Source organism: Cryptomeria japonica, unplaced genomic scaffold (genome assembly GCF_030272615.1).
Source record: "Cryptomeria japonica unplaced genomic scaffold, Sugi_1.0 HiC_scaffold_408, whole genome shotgun sequence".
Classification (NCBI taxonomy): domain Eukaryota; kingdom Viridiplantae; phylum Streptophyta; class Pinopsida; order Cupressales; family Cupressaceae; genus Cryptomeria; species Cryptomeria japonica.
In genome coordinates this window covers 659-11776 of record NW_026729229.1, presented here as the reverse complement: position 1 = coordinate 11776, position 11118 = coordinate 659, and the positions used below count along the sequence as shown (strand labels likewise).

The window sequence follows — 11118 nt, the reverse complement described above, 5'->3', positions numbered from 1 at the left end:
ATTAGTGAAGGCAGCGCATCAAAGGTGCGCACCTCGCTGCCCACCACGGTGCGCAACGCCGGTGGGCACCCGGGAGTGCTTCGAAGTGTGCTCCAAGGTGCTGCGTGCACGTTGTCGGAGCCCGGTTTGCCCCGGGTGCGCACCTCGCGTGCACCTTCGTCGGGGTGGGCACCTTGGCTGGGTTTGCCCCGGCTGCGCTCCGAAGCGGGGTTATTGGAGCGCCGCCTCTTTTTTTGTCGGAGCGTTTGGTGGGGTTTCTCGCATTGGCTCTTCCGAGGCCCGGTTGCCACCCTGGCGCGCACGAAGTCGGAAGTAGGGTTAATTGCCCGGGTGCGCACCTTTGCCAGGGTGGGCACCTTACCTGGGCTGCGCACCAGGGCGGGCTCAAGATGGCACGCGCGTTCCGTTTTTTTCACTATCTTTCAAAACGGAAATTTTAAAATCTCCTTTTTTTTTTGCCTTTTCTGGAAATTAGTGAAGGCAGCGCATCAAAGGTGCGCACCTCGCTGCCCACCTTGGTGTGCTCTGAGGTGCGCACCCGGGAGCGCTACGAAGTGTGCTCCAAGGTGCGGCGTGCACGTTGTCGGAGCCCGGTTTGCCCCGGGTGCGCACCTCGCCTGCACCTTGGCCGGGGTGGGCACCTTGGCTGGGTTTGCCCAGGGTGCGCTCCGAAGCGGGGTTACTGGAGCGCCCCCTCTTTTTTTGTCAGAGCGTTTGGTGGGGTTTCTCGCATTGGCTCTTCCCAGGCCCGGTTGTTGGGTGCGCTCCCACCCTGGCGCGCGCGAAGTTGGAAGTTGGGTTAATTGCCCGGGCGCGCACCTTCGCCAGGGTGGGCACCTTGGTGCGCACACCTTGGCTGGGCTGCGCACCAGGGCGGGCTCAAGATGGCACCAGCATTCCCTTTTTCTCACTATCTTTCAAAACGGAAATTTTAAAATCTCGTTTTTTTTTTGCCTTTTATGGAAATTAGTGAAGGCATCGCATCAAAGGTGCGCACCTCGCTGCCCACCTTGGTGTGCTCCGAGGTGCCCACCACGGTGCGCAACGCCGGTGCGAACCCGGGAGCGCCCCGATGTGTGCTCCAAGGTGCGGCGTGCACGAAGTCGGACCCCGGTTTGCCCCGGGTGCGCACCTCGCGTGCACCTTGGTGCGCACACCTTGGCTGGGTTGCGCGGCCTGGTGGGCACCATGGTGCGCACCAAGGAGCGCTCCGAAGTGTGCTCCAAGGTGCGGCGTGCACGAAGTCGGAGCCCGGTTTGCCCCGGGTACGCACCTCGCGTGCACCTTCGCCGGGGTGGGCACCTCGGCTGGGTTGCGCGCCCTGGTGCGCACCAAGGAGCGCTCCGAAGTGTGCTCCAAGGTGCGGCGTGCACGAAGTCGGAGCCCGGTTTGCCCCGGGTGCGCACCTTCGCCGCGGTGCGCACCATGGCGTGCACGAAGTCGGAGCCCGGTTTGCCCCGGGTGCGCACCTCGCGTGCACCTTCGGCGGGGTTGCGCGCCCTGGTGGGCACCATGGTGCGCACCAAGGAGCGCTCCGAAGTGTGCTCCAAGGTGCGGCGTGCACGAAGTCGGAGCCCGGTTTGCCCCGGGTGCGCACCTCGCGTGCACCTTCGGCGGGGTTGCGCGCCCTGGTGGGCACCATGGTGCGCACCAAGGAGCGCTCCGAAGTGTGCTCCAAGGTGCGGCGTGCACGAAGTCGGAGCCCGGTTTGCCCCGGGTGCGCACCTCGCGTGCACCTTCGCCGCGGTGGGCACCATGGCGTGCACGAAGTCGGAGCCCGGTTTGCCCCGGGTGCGCACCTCGCGTGCACCTTCGCCGGGGTGGGCACCTCGGCTGGGTTGCGCGCCCTGGTGCGCACCAAGGAGCGCTCCGAAGTGTGCTCCAAGGTGCGGCGTGCACGAAGTCGGAGCCCGGTTTGCCCCGGGTGCGCACCTCGCGTGCACCTTCGCCAGGGTGGGCACCTCGGTGCGCACACCTTCTCAATGTTTTCTTGCCTTTTCTGGAAATTGGTGAAGGCAGCGCATCAAAGGTGCGCACCTCGGTGTGCTCCGAGGTGCGAACCCGAGAGCGCTCCGAGGTGCCCACGAAGTCGAAAGTCGGGTTAATTGCATTGTTTTCCCCGGGTGCGCTCCGAGGTGCGCAACATCGGCGCGCACCAAGGAGGGCTCCGAAGTGTGCTCCAAGGTGCGCACGATGGCGTGCACCTCTGGTGCGCACGATTCGGAGCTCGGTTTGACCGGGGTGCGCACACCTTGGCTGGGTTGCGCACCTTTTGTGCGCTCCAAGGTGCGCACGAAGTCGGAGCTCGGTTTGCCCCGGGTGCGCACCTTCGCCAGGGTGCGCACCTTGATGCGCACGCCTTGGCTGGGCTGCGCACCTTGGTGGGCGCCATGGTGCGCACCTTTCGTGCGCTCCAAGGTGCGCACGAAGTCGGAGCTCGGTTTGCCCCGGGTGCGCACCTTGGTGGGCGCCATGGTGCACTCCGAGGTGCCCAAGATTGGTGCGCACCAAGGAGCGCTCCGAAGTGCGCTCCAAGGTGCGCGCGAAGTCGAAAGTTGGGTTAATTGTCCGGTTTGCCTCGGGTGCGCACCTTGCGTGCACCTTCGCCAGGGTGGGCGCCTTGGTGCGCACACCTTGGCTGGGCTGCGCACACCTTGGCACCCGCGTTTCCTTCATTTTAAATTTTTTTTTTTTACAATCTCTCAAGTGGGAAATTCTATAATCTCAACTTTTTTTGCCTTTTCAGGAAACTTTTGAATGGAGCGCATCATTGGTGCGCTCCGAAGTGTGCTCCAAAGCTCTCTCCAGCTGCGTGCACCTGCCCCGGCCGCGCACCCGGCCCCGCCCAGCTTCGCTCACCTGTCCCGGGCGTCTGGTGCGGAACCTTAGAGTAAGAAACATCACCGTGCACCTTGGCCAACGTGCGCGACTCGACCGAGCGCGCACTGGCCGAGGTGCACACCGATTTCACCTGGGTGCGCGCGCAGCACCTCGGGCGCACCGGGGTGCGCGCACAACGCCCGGGTTGCACCGTGGCCTGTGTGCTCGGGGCGCCTCGGGTGCGCGCTCGGTGTCGCCCCCGCGCGCGCGGTAGTGCGGGCAGCGCACCCCGGCCCGGCCCGGCCCCGACGAGAACGCAAACGGGCAAAAGGTTTATTCAAATAGCATTGCGACGCCCGGCGAAAAACTAAAAAAGGGTGCAACACCGGGACTTCCCGGGAGGTCACCCATCCCAGTACTACTCCGGCCCAAGCGCGCTTAACTGCGGAGTTCTGATGGGATCCGGTGCACTAACGCTGGTATGATCGCACCCGTTATGAGCTTGTCGCAGTGTGTACTTAGCAAACCGCGACCCACGTGCGAATCCACCCCGGCCACCCACCCCCGTCGAGGTGCACACCCTCCCTCGCGAAGTGCGCCCCGTTCGCCAAGTGTGAGCCCTGCCCGGGTGCGCGCACCTTGCTAGGGCGTCGGGTGTGCACCCGGCCCGGCCTACGTGCGTGCACCTGGAGGGGGCGTCGTGTGCGTGCAGTGTCCCGTCTGCAACGCGGTGCCCACACACCACCTCGGGCGCAACGACCTGCGCTCACATGTGGGCCGAGTGCACCTTGGTGCATGTTCGGGGCGCCTCGGGTGCACGCTCGATCTTGCCCCGGTGCACCAAGGCGCTCGGTTTGCCCCGGGTGCGCACTTGGTGCAAGGTGGGCACCCAAAATAGGGATCAAGCACCAAAACACAAGTTTCGGGATGCAAAATGGGACCCAAGGACCACAAATGCGTTCCAAGACCCATGATGGGTCCACGAGAACAAAAATGTGTTCCGAGACTTAATAAACAAATATTGGGTTTTAGGAGAAGAAACATGCTCTGATGCCCAAAACGAGAATCGACCCCGAAAAGGCCACAGGCCAAAAGTGGGATGCGAGACAAAAAAAAATGGGACCCGAGGACCAAAATTGGGTTCCCAGGTCGAAGACAGGGCAACCGGACAAGAAACGACCTCTAAGGCTCGAAATGAGTCCCGACGACTAAAACTTGACAAGAAGCACCCATCAGGCACCCAACTCGACACCCATGGGATGCCGACCCACCCGGGCTTCCACCTAGCACACCTTGGCACCCACCCACCCTCGCACCCAACCTCGCACCCAACTTAGCACCTTTGAACCCACATTGGCACTCACCCTGACCCTGGCACCTTGGAACCCACATTGGCACTCACCTTGACCCTGGCACCCACCTTTGCACTCACCTTGGGACCCACCCTGGCTCCCACCTCGGCACCCACCCAGACACCCACCTTGGTTCCTTGGCACCCACCTTGGATCCTTGGCACCCACCCCGACACCCACCTTGGCACGCAACTTGGCTACTTGCCACCCACCTTGGCTCCTTGACGCCCACCCCGACAACCACCCCGTGACCTACCCTGGCTAGGGTTGGTGCACACCCACCCTGGTGCCCACCTTGGCACCCACCCTATGACCCACCTTGGCACGCACCTTAGTACCCACCCCGTTACCCACCCTAGGACCCACCCCGTGACCCACCTTGGCCAGGGTGGGTGCCTTGGTGCGCACAACTTGCCTGGGCTGCACACCAGGGCGGGCTCAAGATGGCACCCGCGTTCCGTTTTTTTCACTATCTTTCAAAACGGAAATTTTAAAATCTCATTTTTTTCTTTTTTTTGCCTTTTCTGGAAATTAGTGAAGGCAGCGCATCAAAGGTGCGCAATGCTGGTGCGAACCCGGGAGCGCTCCGATGTGTGCTCCAAGGTGCGGCGTGCACGAAGTCCGAGCCCGGTTTGCCCCGGGTGCGCACCTCGCGTGCACCTTCGCCGGGGTGAGCACCTTGGCTGGGTTGCGCGCCCTGGTGCGTACCAAGGAGCGCTCTGAAGTGTGCTCCAAGGTGCGGCGTGCACGAAGTCGGAGCCCGGTTTGCCCCGGGTGTGCACCTCGGGTGCGCACCTCGCGTGCACCTTCGCTGCGGTGGGCACCTTGGCTGGGTTGCGCGCCTTGGTGGGCACCATGCAGTGCACGAAGTCGGAGCCCGGTTTGCCCCGGGCGCGCACCTCCGCCAGGGTGGGCACCTTGGTGCGCACAACTTGCCTGGGCTGCGCATCAGGAAGGGCTCAAGATGGCACCCGCGTTCCGTTTTTTTCACTATCTTTCAGAACGGAAATTTTAAAATATCGTTTTTTTTTGCCTTTTCTGGAAATTAGTGAAGGCAGCGCATCAAAGGTGCGCAACGCTGGTGCGAACCTGGGAGCGCTCCGATGTGTGCTCCAAGGTGCGGCGTGCACGAAGTCGGAGCCCGGTTTGCCTCGGGTGCGCCCTGGTGGGCACCATGGTGCGCACCAAGGAGCGCTCCGAAGTGTGCTCCAAGGTGCGGCCTGCACGAAGTCGGAGCCCGGTTTGCCCCGGGTGTGCACCTCGGGTGGGCACCTTGGTGCGCATGCCTTGCCTGGGCTGCGCACCAGGGCGGGCTCAAGATGGCACCCGCGTTCCTTTTTTTTCACTATCTTTCAAAACGGAAATTTTAAAATCTCATTTTTTTTTGCCTTTTTCTGGAAATTAGTGAAGGCAGCGCATCAAAGGTGCGCACCTCGCTGCCCACCACGGTGCGCAACGCCGGTGGGCACCCGGGAGTGCTTCGAAGTGTGCTCCAAGGTGCTGCGTGCACGTTGTCGGAGCCCGGTTTGCCCCGGGTGCGCACCTCGCGTGCACCTTCGTCGGGGTGGGCACCTTGGCTTGGTTTGCCCCGGCTGCGCTCCGAAGCGGGGTTATTGGAGCGCCGCCTCTTTTTTTGTCGGAGCGTTTGGTGGGGTTTCTCGCATTGGCTCTTCCGAGGCCCGGTTGCCACCCTGGCGCGCACGAAGTCGGAAGTAGGGTTAATTGCCCGGGTGCGCACCTTTGCCAGGGTGGCACCTTACCTGGGCTGCGCACCAGGGCGGGCTCAAGATGGCACGCGCGTTCCGTTTTTTTCACTATCTTTCAAAACGGAAATTTTAAAATCTCCTTTTTTTTTTGCCTTTTCTGGAAATTAGTGAAGGCAGCGCATCAAAGGTGCGCACCTCGCTGCCCACCTTGGTGTGCTCTGAGGTGCGCACCCGGGAGCGCTACGAAGTGTGCTCCAAGGTGCGGCGTGCACGTTGTCGGAGCCCGGTTTGCCCCGGGTGCGCACCTCGCCTGCACCTTGGCCGGGGTGGGCACCTTGGCTGGGTTTGCCCAGGGTGCGCTCCGAAGCGGGGTTACTGGAGCGCCCCCTCTTTTTTTGTCAGAGAGTTTGGTGGGGTTTCTCGCATTGGCTCTTCCCAGGCCCGGTTGTTGGGTGCGCTCCCACCCTGGCGCGCGCGAAGTTGGAAGTTGGGTTAATTGCCCGGGCGCGCACCTTCGCCAGGGTGGGCACCTTGGTGCGCAAACCTTGGCTGGGCTGCGCACCAGGGCGGGCTCAAGATGGCACCAGCATTCCCTTTTTCTCACTATCTTTCAAAACGGAAATTTTAAAATCTCGTTTTTTTTTTGCCTTTTATGGAAATTAGTGAAGGCATCGCATCAAAGGTGCGCACCTCGCTGCCCACCTTGGTGTGCTCCGAGGTGCCCACCACGGTGCGCAACGCCGGTGCGAACCCGGGAGCGCCCCGATGTGTGCTCCAAGGTGCGGCGTGCACGAAGTCGGACCCCGGTTTGCCCCGGGTGCGCACCTCGCGTGCACCTTGGTGCGCACACCTTGGCTGGGTTGCGCGGCCTGGTGGGCACCATGGTGCGCACCAAGGAGCGCTCCGAAGTGTGCTCCAAGGTGCGGCGTGCACGAAGTCGGAGCCCGGTTTGCCCCGGGTGCGCACCTTCGCCGCGGTGGGCACCATGGCGTGCACGAAGTCGGAGCCCGGTTTGCCCCGGGTGCGCACCTCGCGTGCACCTTCGCCGGGGTGGGCACCTCGGCTGGGTTGCGCGCCCTGGTGCGCACCAAGGAGCGCTCTGAAGTGTGCTCCAAGGTGCGGCGTGCACGAAGTCGGAGCCCGGTTTGCCCCGGGTGTGCACCTCGCGTGCACCTTCGCTGCGGTGGGCACCTTGGCTGGGTTGCGCGCCTTGGTGGGCACCATGCAGTGCACGAAGTCGGAGCCCGGTTTGCCCCGGGCGCGCACCTCCGCCAGGGTGGGCACCTTGGTGCGCACAACTTGCCTGGGCTGCGCACCAGGAAGGGCTCAAGATGGCACCCGCGTTCCGTTTTTTTCACTATCTTTCAGAACGGAAATTTTAAAATATCATTTTTTTTTGCCTTTTCTGGAAATTAGTGAAGGCAGCGCATCAAAGGTGCGCAACGCTGGTGCGAACCTGGGAGCGCTCCGATGTGTGCTCCAAGGTGCGGCGTGCACGAAGTCGGACCCCGGTTTGCCCCGGGTGCGCACCTCGCGTGCACCTTGGTGCGCACACCTTGGCTGGGTTGCGCGCCCTGGTGGGCACCATGGTGCGCACCAAGGAGCGCTCCGAAGTGTGCTCCAAGGTGCGGCGTGCACGAAGTCGGAGCCCGGTTTGCCCCGGGTGCGCACCTCGCGTGCACCTTCGCCGCGGTGGGCACCATGGCGTGCACGAAGTCGGAGCCCGGTTTGCCCCGGGTGCGCACCTCGCGTGCACCTTCGCCGGGGTGGGCACCTTAGTGTGCAGACCTTGGCTGGGTTGCGCGCCCTGGTGGGCACCATGGTGCGCACCAAGGAGCGCTCCGAAGTGTGCTCCAAGGTGCGGCCTGCACGAAGTCGGAGCCCGGTTTGCCCCGGGTGTGCACCTCGGGTGGGCACCTTGGTGCGCATGCCTTGCCTGGGCTGCGCACCAGGGCGGGCTCAAGATGGCACCCGCGTTCCTTTTTTTTCACTATCTTTCAAAACGGAAATTTTAAAATCTCATTTTTTTTTGCCTTTTTCTGGAAATTAGTGAAGGCAGCGCATCAAAGGTGCGCACCTCGCTGCCCACCACGGTGCGCAACGCCGGTGGGCACCCGGGAGTGCTTCGAAGTGTGCTCCAAGGTGCTGCGTGCACGTTGTCGGAGCCCGGTTTGCCCCGGGTGCGCACCTCGCGTGCACCTTCGTCGGGGTGGGCACCTTGGCTGGGTTTGCCCCGGCTGCGCTCCGAAGCGGGGTTATTGGAGCGCCGCCTCTTTTTTTGTCGGAGCGTTTGGTGGGGTTTCTCGCATTGGCTCTTCCGAGGCCCGGTTGCCACCCTGGCGCGCACGAAGTCGGAAGTAGGGTTAATTGCCCGGGTGCGCACCTTTGCCAGGGTGGGCACCTTACCTGGGCTGCGCACCAGGGCGGGCTCAAGATGGCACGCGCGTTCCGTTTTTTTCACTATCTTTCAAAACGGAAATTTTAAAATCTCCTTTTTTTTTTGCCTTTTCTGGAAATTAGTGAAGGCAGCGCATCAAAGGTGCGCACCTCGCTGCCCACCTTGGTGTGCTCTGAGGTGCGCACCCGGGAGCGCTACGAAGTGTGCTCCAAGGTGCGGCGTGCACGTTGTCGGAGCCCGGTTTGCCCCGGGTGCGCACCTCGCCTGCACCTTGGCCGGGGTGGGCACCTTGGCTGGGTTTGCCCAGGGTGCGCTCCGAAGCGGGGTTACTGGAGCGCCCCCTCTTTTTTTGTCAGAGCGTTTGGTGGGGTTTCTCGCATTGGCTCTTCCCAGGCCCGGTTGTTGGGTGCGCTCCCACCCTGGCGCGCGCGAAGTTGGAAGTTGGGTTAATTGCCCGGGCGCGCACCTTCGCCAGGGTGGGCACCTTGGTGCGCACACCTTGGCTGGGCTGCGCACCAGGGCGGGCTCAAGATGGCACCAGCATTCCCTTTTTCTCACTATCTTTCAAAACGGAAATTTTAAAATCTCGTTTTTTTTTTGCCTTTTATGGAAATTAGTGAAGGCATCGCATCAAAGGTGCGCACCTCGCTGCCCACCTTGGTGTGCTCCGAGGTGCCCACCACGGTGCGCAACGCCGGTGCGAACCCGGGAGCGCCCCGATGTGTGCTCCAAGGTGCGGCGTGCACGAAGTCGGACCCCGGTTTGCCCCGGGTGCGCACCTCGCGTGCACCTTGGTGCGCACACCTTGGCTGGGTTGCGCGGCCTGGTGGGCACCATGGTGCGCACCAAGGAGCGCTCCGAAGTGTGCTCCAAGGTGCGGCGTGCACGAAGTCGGAGCCCGGTTTGCCCCGGGTACGCACCTCGCGTGCACCTTCGCCGGGGTGGGCACCTCGGCTGGGTTGCGCGCCCTGGTGCGCACCAAGGAGCGCTCCGAAGTGTGCTCCAAGGTGCGGCGTGCACGAAGTCGGAGCCCGGTTTGCCCCGGGTGCGCACCTTCGCCGCGGTGCGCACCATGGCGTGCACGAAGTCGGAGCCCGGTTTGCCCCGGGTGCGCACCTCGCGTGCACCTTCGGCGGGGTTGCGCGCCCTGGTGGGCACCATGGTGCGCACCAAGGAGCGCTCCGAAGTGTGCTCCAAGGTGCGGCGTGCACGAAGTCGGAGCCCGGTTTGCCCCGGGTGCGCACCTCGCGTGCACCTTCGGCGGGGTTGCGCGCCCTGGTGGGCACCATGGTGCGCACCAAGGAGCGCTCCGAAGTGTGCTCCAAGGTGCGGCGTGCACGAAGTCGGAGCCCGGTTTGCCCCGGGTGCGCACCTCGCGTGCACCTTCGCCGCGGTGGGCACCATGGCGTGCACGAAGTCGGAGCCCGGTTTGCCCCGGGTGCGCACCTCGCGTGCACCTTCGCCGGGGTGGGCACCTCGGCTGGGTTGCGCGCCCTGGTGCGCACCAAGGAGCGCTCCGAAGTGTGCTCCAAGGTGCGGCGTGCACGAAGTCGGAGCCCGGTTTGCCCCGGGTGCGCACCTCGCGTGCACCTTCGCCAGGGTGGGCACCTCGGTGCGCACACCTTCTCAATGTTTTCTTGCCTTTTCTGGAAATTGGTGAAGGCAGCGCATCAAAGGTGCGCACCTCGGTGTGCTCCGAGGTGCGAACCCGAGAGCGCTCCGAGGTGCCCACGAAGTCGAAAGTCGGGTTAATTGCATTGTTTTCCCCGGGTGCGCTCCGAGGTGCGCAACATCGGCGCGCACCAAGGAGGGCTCCGAAGTGTGCTCCAAGGTGCGCACGATGGCGTGCACCTCTGGTGCGCACGATTCGGAGCTCGGTTTGACCGGGGTGCGCACACCTTGGCTGGGTTGCGCACCTTTTGTGCGCTCCAAGGTGCGCACGAAGTCGGAGCTCGGTTTGCCCCGGGTGCGCACCTTCGCCAGGGTGCGCACCTTGATGCGCACGCCTTGGCTGGGCTGCGCACCTTGGTGGGCGCCATGGTGCGCACCTTTCGTGCGCTCCAAGGTGCGCACGAAGTCGGAGCTCGGTTTGCCCCGGGTGCGCACCTTGGTGGGCGCCATGGTGCACTCCGAGGTGCCCAAGATTGGTGCGCACCAAGGAGCGCTCCGAAGTGCGCTCCAAGGTGCGCGCGAAGTCGAAAGTTGGGTTAATTGTCCGGTTTGCCTCGGGTGCGCACCTTGCGTGCACCTTCGCCAGGGTGGGCGCCTTGGTGCGCACACCTTGGCTGGGCTGCGCACACCTTGGCACCCGCGTTTCCTTCATTTTAAATTTTTTTTTTTTACAATCTCTCAAGTGGGAAATTCTATAATCTCAACTTTTTTTGCCTTTTCAGGAAACTTTTGAATGGAGCGCATCATTGGTGCGCTCCGAAGTGTGCTCCAAAGCTCTCTCCAGCTGCGTGCACCTGCCCCGGCCGCGCACCCGGCCCCGCCCAGCTTCGCTCACCTGTCCCGGGCGTCTGGTGCGGAACCTTAGAGTAAGAAACATCACCGTGCACCTTGGCCAACGTGCGCGACTCGACCGAGCGCGCACTGGCCGAGGTGCACACCGATTTCACCTGGGTGCGCGCGCAGCACCTCGGGCGCACCGGGGTGCGCGCACAACGCCCGGGTTGCACCGTGGCCTGTGTGCTCGGGGCGCCTCGGGTGCGCGCTCGGTGTCGCCCCCCGCGCGCGCGGTAGTGCGGGCAGCGCACCCCGGCCCGGCCCGGCCCCGACGAGAACGCAAACGGGCAAAAGGTTTATTCAAATAGCATTGCGACGCCCGGCGAAAAACTAAAAA

The 11118-nt window shown here is 63.3% G+C and overlaps 1 non-coding gene across 1 annotated transcript; it reads right to left on the bottom strand.

Annotated features, from left to right (window-relative positions):
* Positions 1-3194: 3194 nt before the first annotated feature.
* On the bottom strand, positions 3195-3313 carry LOC131871416 (5S ribosomal RNA). The gene has a single exon (XR_009369636.1). It is a non-coding gene; the product is annotated as a 5S ribosomal RNA (ribosomal RNA).
* Positions 3314-11118: the final 7805 nt, after the last annotated feature.